Source organism: Montipora foliosa, chromosome 8 (genome assembly GCF_036669935.1).
Source record: "Montipora foliosa isolate CH-2021 chromosome 8, ASM3666993v2, whole genome shotgun sequence".
NCBI classification, from domain to species: domain Eukaryota; kingdom Metazoa; phylum Cnidaria; class Anthozoa; order Scleractinia; family Acroporidae; genus Montipora; species Montipora foliosa.
In genome coordinates, this window is record NC_090876.1 from 20,110,962 (window position 1) to 20,120,961 (window position 10,000).

The window sequence follows — 10,000 nt, forward strand, 5'->3', positions numbered from 1 at the left end:
AAATTTAAACACCTTACTCATTTTTTGTTGATGCATCGATACTTTGCTTGATATGTGAGACCACTTGGTTATAAGATTTCCTATGGCTGGCTGAAAATGCAGGCTTAATGTGTAAGTGAGTTTGCGTCAGTTGGAGTAATTGCCATTGTAGCTGTTCTCTTTCGCTTAGTTACCTCCGAGTGCTTCTACTAAGGTTTTTTTTTCTTTGAGGACTTCTTTTACCTATGTAATGCAAGAACGAGTGAGCATTGTTTGGAATCTCCTTTGTAAACGTCGCATTTATTAGTCTGAGTTATTTATTTATCATGTTTATGGAAAGTTTCATCAAACATCAAAGAATGCAAAATTAATCCTAGTTTAAAGACGGTGCGATATTCGTTTTTCAAGAGTTTAAAAAACTGTCTTTATGATTAATTAGTTCACATTTTTGCCATAATAACAGAGCAAAAATTAGCGCCGAGTACGAACTGAGAGGCAACGCCTTAGAGATTCCTTGGGAAGAATTGGCTTTGTCGATTAGATCATTCGCCAGTTATTTCCTTTCTAAATGCAAAGGTAACAGTGTTAACAATTAGTCGATCTCGTCTGCCATAAGCATATAGAAAATGAATTCACTGTTCTTTTAAAAGCGTACGGATAGCTTTGTTCACCTTTAATATCCTGCCTGCCTGTTATTTTTTATCCGCATGTTAGACAATAAGATGACGTTTATTATTGAGTTTGTACTTTAGAGTTTCGCCTTTCACTGGTCCATTGGAACTGTAAAAGAACACCAACAATGCACCATTTTTTTAAAGGAAATATATTGTATTAATTTTGTAACAGTACAAATAATGCCATTGTTACGTTTAATGGTAATGTAGTTACTTACTGAGAGACAAATATCTTTATGAATCTTGTATCATACAAGTTACATTGCCAAAGGAATGATTAAAGAATATCACTGTTGTTTCATTATGAAAAGTTTGTTTGTTTGAAGTAGGCTTTAAGCCTCAGTATGAACAGCATCTCACACATTAGGCAGTACAATATGAGTACTCTTATTCTGTATATATTAGCTCCTTTCATTCCACTCAACTTTATGTAGTAGATAAAATATGAGCGGGAGATCTGTATGGGCGTTTACAATGGCGAGCCGATAGGCGAGCCATTGTAAACGTCCATACAGATCGGACGCGAATATTTTATCCTGCTTGTGAAATGAATACATTAAATTGAATGCAAAGTATTGTTATTTTAATCAGTAGAGATCTGTATCAAAAGTTAATGAATACTAATTAGCTGAGCAGGAGTTTGTATCAAAAGTTAATTCTACTGTTTAATAATTCAGTTGATTTGTATTGGGGTTTACAGTTGTGTACATGTGATCTGAATACTGTGCTGGGATTGGTTTGCACCCTCGTGAATTATTAATGAATTTTACAAATCTTGATAATGGTGTCACGTCGACATCGAAACGTCGATGTTATAGCGTTAATTCTTATAACCAGACTTTCAAATAACCTTGAAAAATCAACGTAAAACAGAACGTAAAGAAAAATGCAAAATATTTATTTGGCTTATCTAACAAAAACAAACCAGCACGAAATTTCATTGGCAAAGCAAACACTGATGCAAACAATGTCGGCTGTCCAAGGAACTTTCTGGAAAGTTTGGTTTTGACGTCATTTAAGAGGCAATAATGTGATTAGGCAATCGAAGTGTTTACTGCCCATATTAGGAGTTTCCTGGACGGGAATAAGGAAAAGGTTTCTTTTAAAATTGCCAAACTTTGATCAGTGAAACAAATTGTGAACACTTTTTCAAGATTGTACGAAAGTCGCTCTAAATGCGTGGCACGATGGCCAATTGAACGCACTGGTTCGATTCACAAAATGTTGTGGAACGACTGAACAAACTGGTTCGCAAGAAACAGGTCGATGGAGTATTCGTTCTACGCAATATTGTTCACAGTGGAACACACACGAACGAAGCAAGGTCCAGAAATAACGTAGAAACTTCCCATTGCCATTAAAGCTTGTCGTTCTCAAAGAAAAAATCATCTGTCCACTTTATCAAACACTTCAAAGCAAAGGTTTTGGGAACAAAAGTTGCAAAATGCGCCAAACAATGCCCTTCTTTGTATTTCATTTTCCTGAAATCTGATTGGTTACTTTGAACAAGCCTTGATATCTGATTGGTTGTTTTGTTTTAGTGTACCTTTCTCAATGGGTGGCGAATAGATGCGATTTGGAGCAAAAAAATGGTAGCATTCGTAAATAACTCATACTGATGAGAGCCAAGGACCACCAGCGATTTCTAAATATATGTAATAATGAGTCTTATCGCCAACTTTGTGACCTTTTTTATGATTAAGGTTTTTATCATTTGTGACTTGATAATTCAGTTTAATTTCCATAAGTAAATCTCAGTACTTATATGGTGATTCATATATGGTGTAAAGAAGCACAAATATGGTAATTCATATATGGTGTAAAGAAGTACAAACTAAAATTATTTTTTAGGGTTTCGACTAATGAGAAAACTGGCATCTCAACGCATAAAAAGTTATAATGATATCAAGTATGTTAATAATTTTAGGAGTGTTTCAGATCGCCAGTCAGCTGCTAACACGTCACTCGCTCTTTGTTTGCCGCCACTAGTTTCTGCCACTCCTTTGAAGCGAAAAAGAAATGTTCTGAGTTGCATGAGTTGCCCCTTTGTAAAAAATTATTTCGACATGGATTGAAACAATAATTTTGTAAAACAATGTTGAAAATTTGTCCAGTGAATGCCGGGTTCCTATCGTTCACCGACGACGATGTCAGAGATTTTAGAAGGCGCGTGAATAAAACAAAAACACTCGTAGAAAGACTTACAGTGACGTAGCCATCTCCAATGATTGATGATGGCATTCCTTTTTTTGGAAATGAAAACAGACGCCTTGAAGGTTTACATGGTGAGTTTTTAAAAGAAACTGGCCGGCGGCGATACAATTGTCTTTTTATCATTTGAGACTTGAAAATGTTCCCGCATTATTCGCAAAGTTGTAAATGTTTCTTCCAACATAAAGTCCGCTTCAAACTGGAAGCAAAGAGCAACCAAACTCTACTTTATATTAATGACAAGCTAGATGGACTGATAGTAAGCAATGGAAGCTGTAAACAGAGCTGCTTGTCATGTTAAGTTTCAAATGATCAATGTTGATGAATTTGGTTCAAGTGATCTCGGTAACCGTGACTTGTGAAGATCTCTCACATCGTCGACGCCGTGAATTTCGACATGGAGGATTTAGAAAATTTGCCCTCCCTGTGATTATCATCGCTCAAAATGTCATCAATAAAATAAATAAATAAATAAATAAATAAATATATAAATAAATAAATAAGATGAGAAGAAGAAAGGTGTAGCCATGCCTCGATAGATAATGTAATAAGGAAATAACTTCTTGAGGCATATGTGTTTCTAATCGGTTTTATACTTCAAACGTTTCGCCGTTTAGAGCTTCGTCAGTGAATCACGAAGCTGACGAAGCTCTAAACGGCGAAACGTTTGAAGTATAAAACCGATTAGAAACACATATGCCTCAAGAAGTTATTTCCTTATTACATAAATAAATAAATATATATATATATATATATATATATAATAGCATTTTGAATTCGGACGTTTCCATGGGAGCTTGAATGCTGATTACACATATAGATTGCATAGAATCCCCTTACCTTCAGTGAGACTTCACTGTTAATTTTTTTTTTTTTTCTCAACCTTGGATGATCTGCTCTGGCGATCAGAAAATAATGGGATCTTCCCAATTAATCTGGCTTTTATAGGGTTTCAGGTATTCTCTGAAACCATTGACTGTATGCCACACCGTACGTGCTTCACTTTACACTGAACAATTAGGCTGCCGTCCATTGCTTTATCTGGCTGCAATGTTAGTCGACCTGTCCCAAAGATGACTTTGGCAAACATTTGCTAGAGTGGTACACCGCCAAAAGTAATAAAAATGAACTTCCCTTGGATTTTCTAGTGGCATGAATGGGTGTTTGTTTGTTTTGTTTTTGAGAAAACCTCACGAATTATTCAGTGACTTATTCGTAACCTCCACTTACGATCTATAAATGTCCTCCAGTGTTTTGTCTTGCTTAATATCAAAGTGGGAGCTCGAGACATTGAGATTTAATTTTCGGTTTTGCCATTTTAGTATCTGTTACAGTTTGCAATCTTTCCCATTTCAAAAATAGAACTTGTCTTCGGATTTGGTATCCGATTTGATTTTCTTTCAGTGCTTCCTATTTGGTGGATATCTGAGGCTCGGCAATTATTATAAGTGTCTGTTAGCCGCGAGCACATTCGACGACGATACTCTTCACATTTCTCAAATTAGTTATGTTATAGCCCGCTCACTGACTTATACTCCATGGCTTCGTATTGCCAATAAATTTTCATAGTTCGATTACGCTTTTAAAAGCTTTGTTTTGGTGGCGTTGCCTGCAGTTCTCCTTAATTTTAAAATCATTTGTGACTTGATAATTTTTCCATTATTCGCAAAGTTGTAAGTGTATGGATGTCCAGTTAATCAGCTCTCAGAGAGCATTTAACTACGAATATATATCTTGCGTAATTTTAGTTCATGTATTTCTCAGTTGAATTAAATATATGAACATGAAAAAAACTATATGTTCTACTAGTGCGCCCCTAAACGATTGCATACTTTAAGGGTGCTTAACAGAGCCGGTGTTGCTGGCATCAATATTATCGGTGTCCCGGGGTGGCAAGATATGCCAGAGTATTTGTCAGCTAAGTTAGAATCCATACAAAAAAGAGCCCTTACGATTGTCTTTCCGGATTGTAGTTATTTTGAAGCTTTCATCTTTTCTGGCCTAGAAAGTCTTCATAAAACGCGGTTTGATATTATTCGCAAGTTTTTCTCCACATGGAGATTGCGTACTAGTAATGAAGGTCATTTAATGTACCATATAATCTTAGATCTGGCCATAAAAAGTCCTTCCGTTCTTGCATGCATAAGAACCAAAAGAGCGAATTATTTTATTACTTTTAGATTTTTAGATTCGTTGTACATTTTGTATATTATTATATAATATCGTCGTAATTATTACTTGACAATTCAGTTGTATTTTACTGCAAAGAGTGGAAGAAACGATATATATAAATTCAAGTTTAAGCACAACAGTCTTAACACACCTTAGGTTTGAAGTTGTTCCTCTATTGTTCAATAGGGCGTCAGAAAGATCTCTCTTTAACTAATAACGGGAAAAATGACAATGTTATTATATCTGTCGCGACTGCCGTCTGGAACTTATAGTGGTAATTCCAGTATTAATGTACCACAAAATCTTCGATCCGGCCATCAAAAGTCTTTCCGCATTTGCACAAGAACCAAAAGAGCGAATTATTTTACTACTTTTAAATTTTTAGATTCGTTTTACATTTTGTATATATTTTTTATATTATTATAATATTATAATAATTGTTACTTTTACCACTTGACAATGCAGTTGTGTTTTACTACAATGAGTGGAATAAACGGTACATATAAACTCAAGTTTAAAGCACAATAATCTTAACGCACCTTATGAATGAAGGGGTAGTTTCTAAAGAAACTGTGATGCTGCGTCGGTGGGGAAGTAGTATACAAAAATTTGGCTTTATCAACGGAGTTGATAATGTAAATTGGCCACCGTGCAGAGATTCTAAAAGCAGACGTTTCGAGCGTTAGCCGTTCTTCAGAGCGAATCGAGGGATTATGGGTTACGTGTAGTTTTTATAGTAGAGTAGGAGCTACGCTATTGGTGGTAACATGGCAACGTGAAAAATAGGAATATATTAGTTAAATGAAAAGCGTTCGTTTATACCGTGAGGATTATGGGTGCCGATATGAAAGATGAATTTTTGTTCCAGATTCTTGCAGCTTTCCGTCGCACCTAGATGTAGGGAAAGGCCGCAGATAGCCATGTGTTTTTTGGAGTGGTTAGGCAGATTAAAATGGCGAGCAACTGGCTTAGATGCATCCCTGTCATTCTTCTCAACATCGCGAAGGTGTTCGCGGAATCGGTCACCTAGTCACCTAGTCGTCTACCTGTCTCACCGATGTATAATTAATTGCATAACGTACAGGTTATGCAATAAATGACATTTGCGGAGGTACATGTGAAACGATCGGTGATCTTAACAGATCACTTAGGTCCCGATATCTTGCTAGTGTTAACAATGAAAAGACAAGTTTTGCATCGTGAGCGCACGCATTTGAAAGTGCCGGGTTGCTCGTTAGTTTTGAGCGCGCTTCTAACTAAAAAGTTGCCTACGTTTTTGTAGCGTTTGAACGAAATAACTTCATCAGTCACATCAACTTCATCGGCCGTTGCCTCAATTCTAAAGTCATTCCTAAAGGTTTTCGCTCTAACTTTCATGCGTCTACATTCTCTCACTCAAATCAGTATCTTCACCAAATTAGATGTGCCCAAAATTCTTTTTCACGTAATATTATGAGGATCACAATTACATACATACTTTATTGTTACCTCCCCAATGGGGCTTTTCAGGAACAACAACAATTAGAGCTATGTGCCAAAAACGAATCGCACTTGACAAACAAATTCTTCATTGCCGCTCCGAACTTTCCAAAATCTGTCCAGCAATTTTAGTACGATCGATTCGCGCTAAAATCCGACAACTTAATTCTGGACTGTTTGACCATCTACACCAAACCAAGACTCTAAAACTTCAACAATTAATAGGTCCGCAAATTACCGACGACACTACATTGCATAGCCATAATACCGTAATTACAATTCCAGAAAATCTTCCGCTTACTGACTCAGAGAAATCTGTTCTCAGTAAGGGCCTAAATTTTGTCCCTATTACCAAACGCACCAATGAATTTTCTATTAAGCAAGATGTTGAAAAATTCCTTCGCCGCGTTCAGTTAAAAGCCTTTTTTCACGACAAAGAGGATGATTCGGACACTTCTAACAAAGATTATTTTTGAAACACCTCTAGTTCGCAAATCCAAATGGACTCCCCCAGAGGGACAATTTGCCTCTTTAGATTTTTTCACCAAAAAATGCCGTCACGACATTCACAAACTTAAATTCAATCGCAACACTAAATTTTCCAACCTTTCCTCGGAAGAGTGGGCGGCGCTTAAAAATCTTAGTAAACGCAACGACATAGTTGTTAAATCGGCCGACAAAGGCGGCGCGGTAGTTGTTTGGCGGTCCCACCTTTACCAAAAAGAAGCTTTGCGGCAACTTTCGGATACCTCGTTTTATGCCAAAATCCCTAAAGATCTCACTTCCAAAAATCAAAAACTTATCAAAGACATCATTCAAAATCTTATAGTTAATCAAGAATTACCGGACACTGCCACTAATCTCATCATCAACACCCCTAGAACTTCGTGCATTTACTTCTTGCCTAAAATTCACAAACCCAACAACCCAGGTCGCCCCATCGTTTCTGCCTGTAGTTGCCCCACCGAACTCATTTCTAGCTACTTAGACAGGATTATGACGCCTATCGTCAAATCTTTGCCATCATACATTAAAGACAGTACACACGCACTACAAATTTTCCGCGATTTCAATTTCTCCGGCCAAGACAAACTTATTTTCACCATGGACATTACATCTCTATACACAGTCATTCCTAATAGCGAAGGTCTTCAAGCACTTAAACACTTTTTCGATCAACGCACTGTCAAAGAACCTAGCTCGGAAACGCTCCTCCGCCTTGCCGAACTAGTTTTAACGCTTAACTGTTTTTCATTCGCCGGCAACTATTACAAACAAATTAATGGTGTAGCGATGGGCACAAGAATGGGACCTAGCTATGCCAATCTTCTTTGTAGGATATGTTGAACACCAATTTTTTAATCAGTACAACGGCCCCAAACCTGAACTCTACGGCCGCTACATCGACGACTGCATCGGCGCTATCTCATCCAGCAGAGAAGAACTCGATCAATTTATAACCTCCGTCAACTCTTTTCATCCGGCTCTTAAATATACCAGGGAAATTTCGGAAACTTCATTGGCTTTCCTAGATATCAAAGTTTCTATTAGAGGCAACGTGCTATGTACTAGTGTGCACTACAAACCTACTGATTCACACAGTTATTTGATGTATTCATCGTCACATCCATCACATGTCAAGAACTCCATTCCTTATTCTCAATTTCTTAGACTTTGACGTCTATGTAGTGATGACTCCGATTTTTCCAGCAAATCAGAGGAGATGTGCCAGTTCTTCGAAAAACGTGGCTATCCTGTCTCTGTGGTCAAAGCGGGCCATCATCGCGCCCAACAATTTGATCGACAGTCATCACTACAAACGTCACGAAAAGATAAGAACGACAGAATTCCATTCACCCTCGCTTTCCATCCTCATAATCACGCAGTCAAAAGCATCATTCTTAGTAATTTTAAATTACTCCAAAATGATCCCGAGACTGGTAGAATCTTTTCGCAACCTCCACTTATTTCTTTCAAACGCGACAAAAACGTAGGCAACTTTTTAGTTAGAAGCGCGCTCAAAACTAACGAGCAACCCGGCACTTTCAAATGCGCGCGCTCACGATGCAAAACTTGTCGTTTCATTGTTAACACTAGCAAGATATCGGGACCTAAGCGATCTGTTAAGACTACCGATCGTTTCACATGTACCTCCGCAAATGTCATTTATTGCATAACCTGTACGTTATGCAATAAATTATACATCGGTGAGACAGGTAGACGACTAGGTGACTAGGTGACCGATTCCGCGAACACCTTCGCGATGTTGAGAAGAATGACAGGGATGCATCTAAGCCAGTCGCTCTCCATTTTAATCTGCCTAACCATTCCTAAAAACATATGGCTATCTGCGGCCTTTCCCTACATCTAGGTACTACGGAAAGCCGCAAGAATCTGGAACAAAAATTCATCTTTCAAATCGGCACCCTTAATCCTCACGGTATTAACGAACGCTTTTCATTTAACTAATATATTCCTATTTTTCACGTTGCCATGTTACCACCAATAGCGTAGCTCCTACTCTACTATAAAAACTACACGTAACCCATAATCCCTCGATTCGCTCTGACAAAGGGCTAACGCTCGAAACGTCAGCTTTTAGAATCTCTGTACGGTGGCCAATTTACATTATCAACTCTGTTGATAAAACCAAATTAACGCACCTTAGCTTTGAAGTTGTTCCTTTATTGTTCAACAGGGCATCAGAAAGATCTCTCTTTAACTAATAACGGGAAAAATAACAATGTTATTATATCTGTCGCGACTGCCGTCTGGAACTTAGTGGCAATTCAGTAATAAGTGTCATCCTTTATTTGTCATTGTACGCCCGAGTTTTAGAAGCGCAAGCTAAGTGCGGACTGCGGCTAAAATGTCTGAATAATGTGTCTATTTGGGGGCCGACGGTAGTTTCCGAAGAATGAAGTCTGAGATATTTTGACTCAGCTCTGTTTCTTGGTGCCAGGTGGCAATACATGTGGAAATTATAATAGGTAGTTGGCCATGTAGGCCATAAGTGCGACCAGGAGCCCAGATGGGCTCCTGGTGCGACAGAAGCTCAAGTCACTTAATACTTATAGATTTTCTAGTCAATCAAACTAGGGGGCAAAAATCAGCCAGAGAAAATGTAAAAGACAAAAGCCTTGTACATGCGACAAAGAAATATTCGACAAGCGTACCTTTCAATTTCTTGCTTCAGCGATAGCCGTCTTCGATGCTTCAGCAAACGTATTTGTTTGCTTTCACACGGGGAAGCGTTTAATTTAGAATAAGCCGACGAAACTTTCAGATGTTGCTCAATACACGGAGCAAGGCTTTTTCACATCAACAACTACCGCTGTTGGGGTATGTGCTTTCGAGAGGATTACACTAGACACATGTCTAGAATTGAGAACACATATGAGAAAAAAACCGAGGCTTACACAGGAAAATTAAAATTTATAGAAAAGTTGGCCGGCGAAAGTAGAACGTGCATAGGTTCCTCAAAC

General features: G+C 37.9%; 1 protein-coding gene across 2 annotated transcripts in view; it reads right to left on the minus strand.

Annotated features, from left to right (window-relative positions):
• LOC138013178 (histamine H2 receptor-like) overlaps positions 1 to 10,000 on the minus strand; it is a 12,593-nt gene that overhangs the window by 2,255 nt on the left and 338 nt on the right. The window contains exons 2-3 of one of the 2 annotated variants that reach the window (XM_068860191.1): positions 9,179 to 9,237; positions 5,188 to 5,246 (exon numbers count right to left, since the gene is read on the minus strand). The gene's annotated coding sequence lies outside the window, so the exon portion shown is untranslated. Of the gene's footprint in view, positions 1 to 5,187; positions 5,247 to 5,575; positions 5,711 to 9,178; positions 9,238 to 10,000 lie in introns of those variants that run through there. The other variant, XM_068860190.1, reaches the window with a different exon arrangement.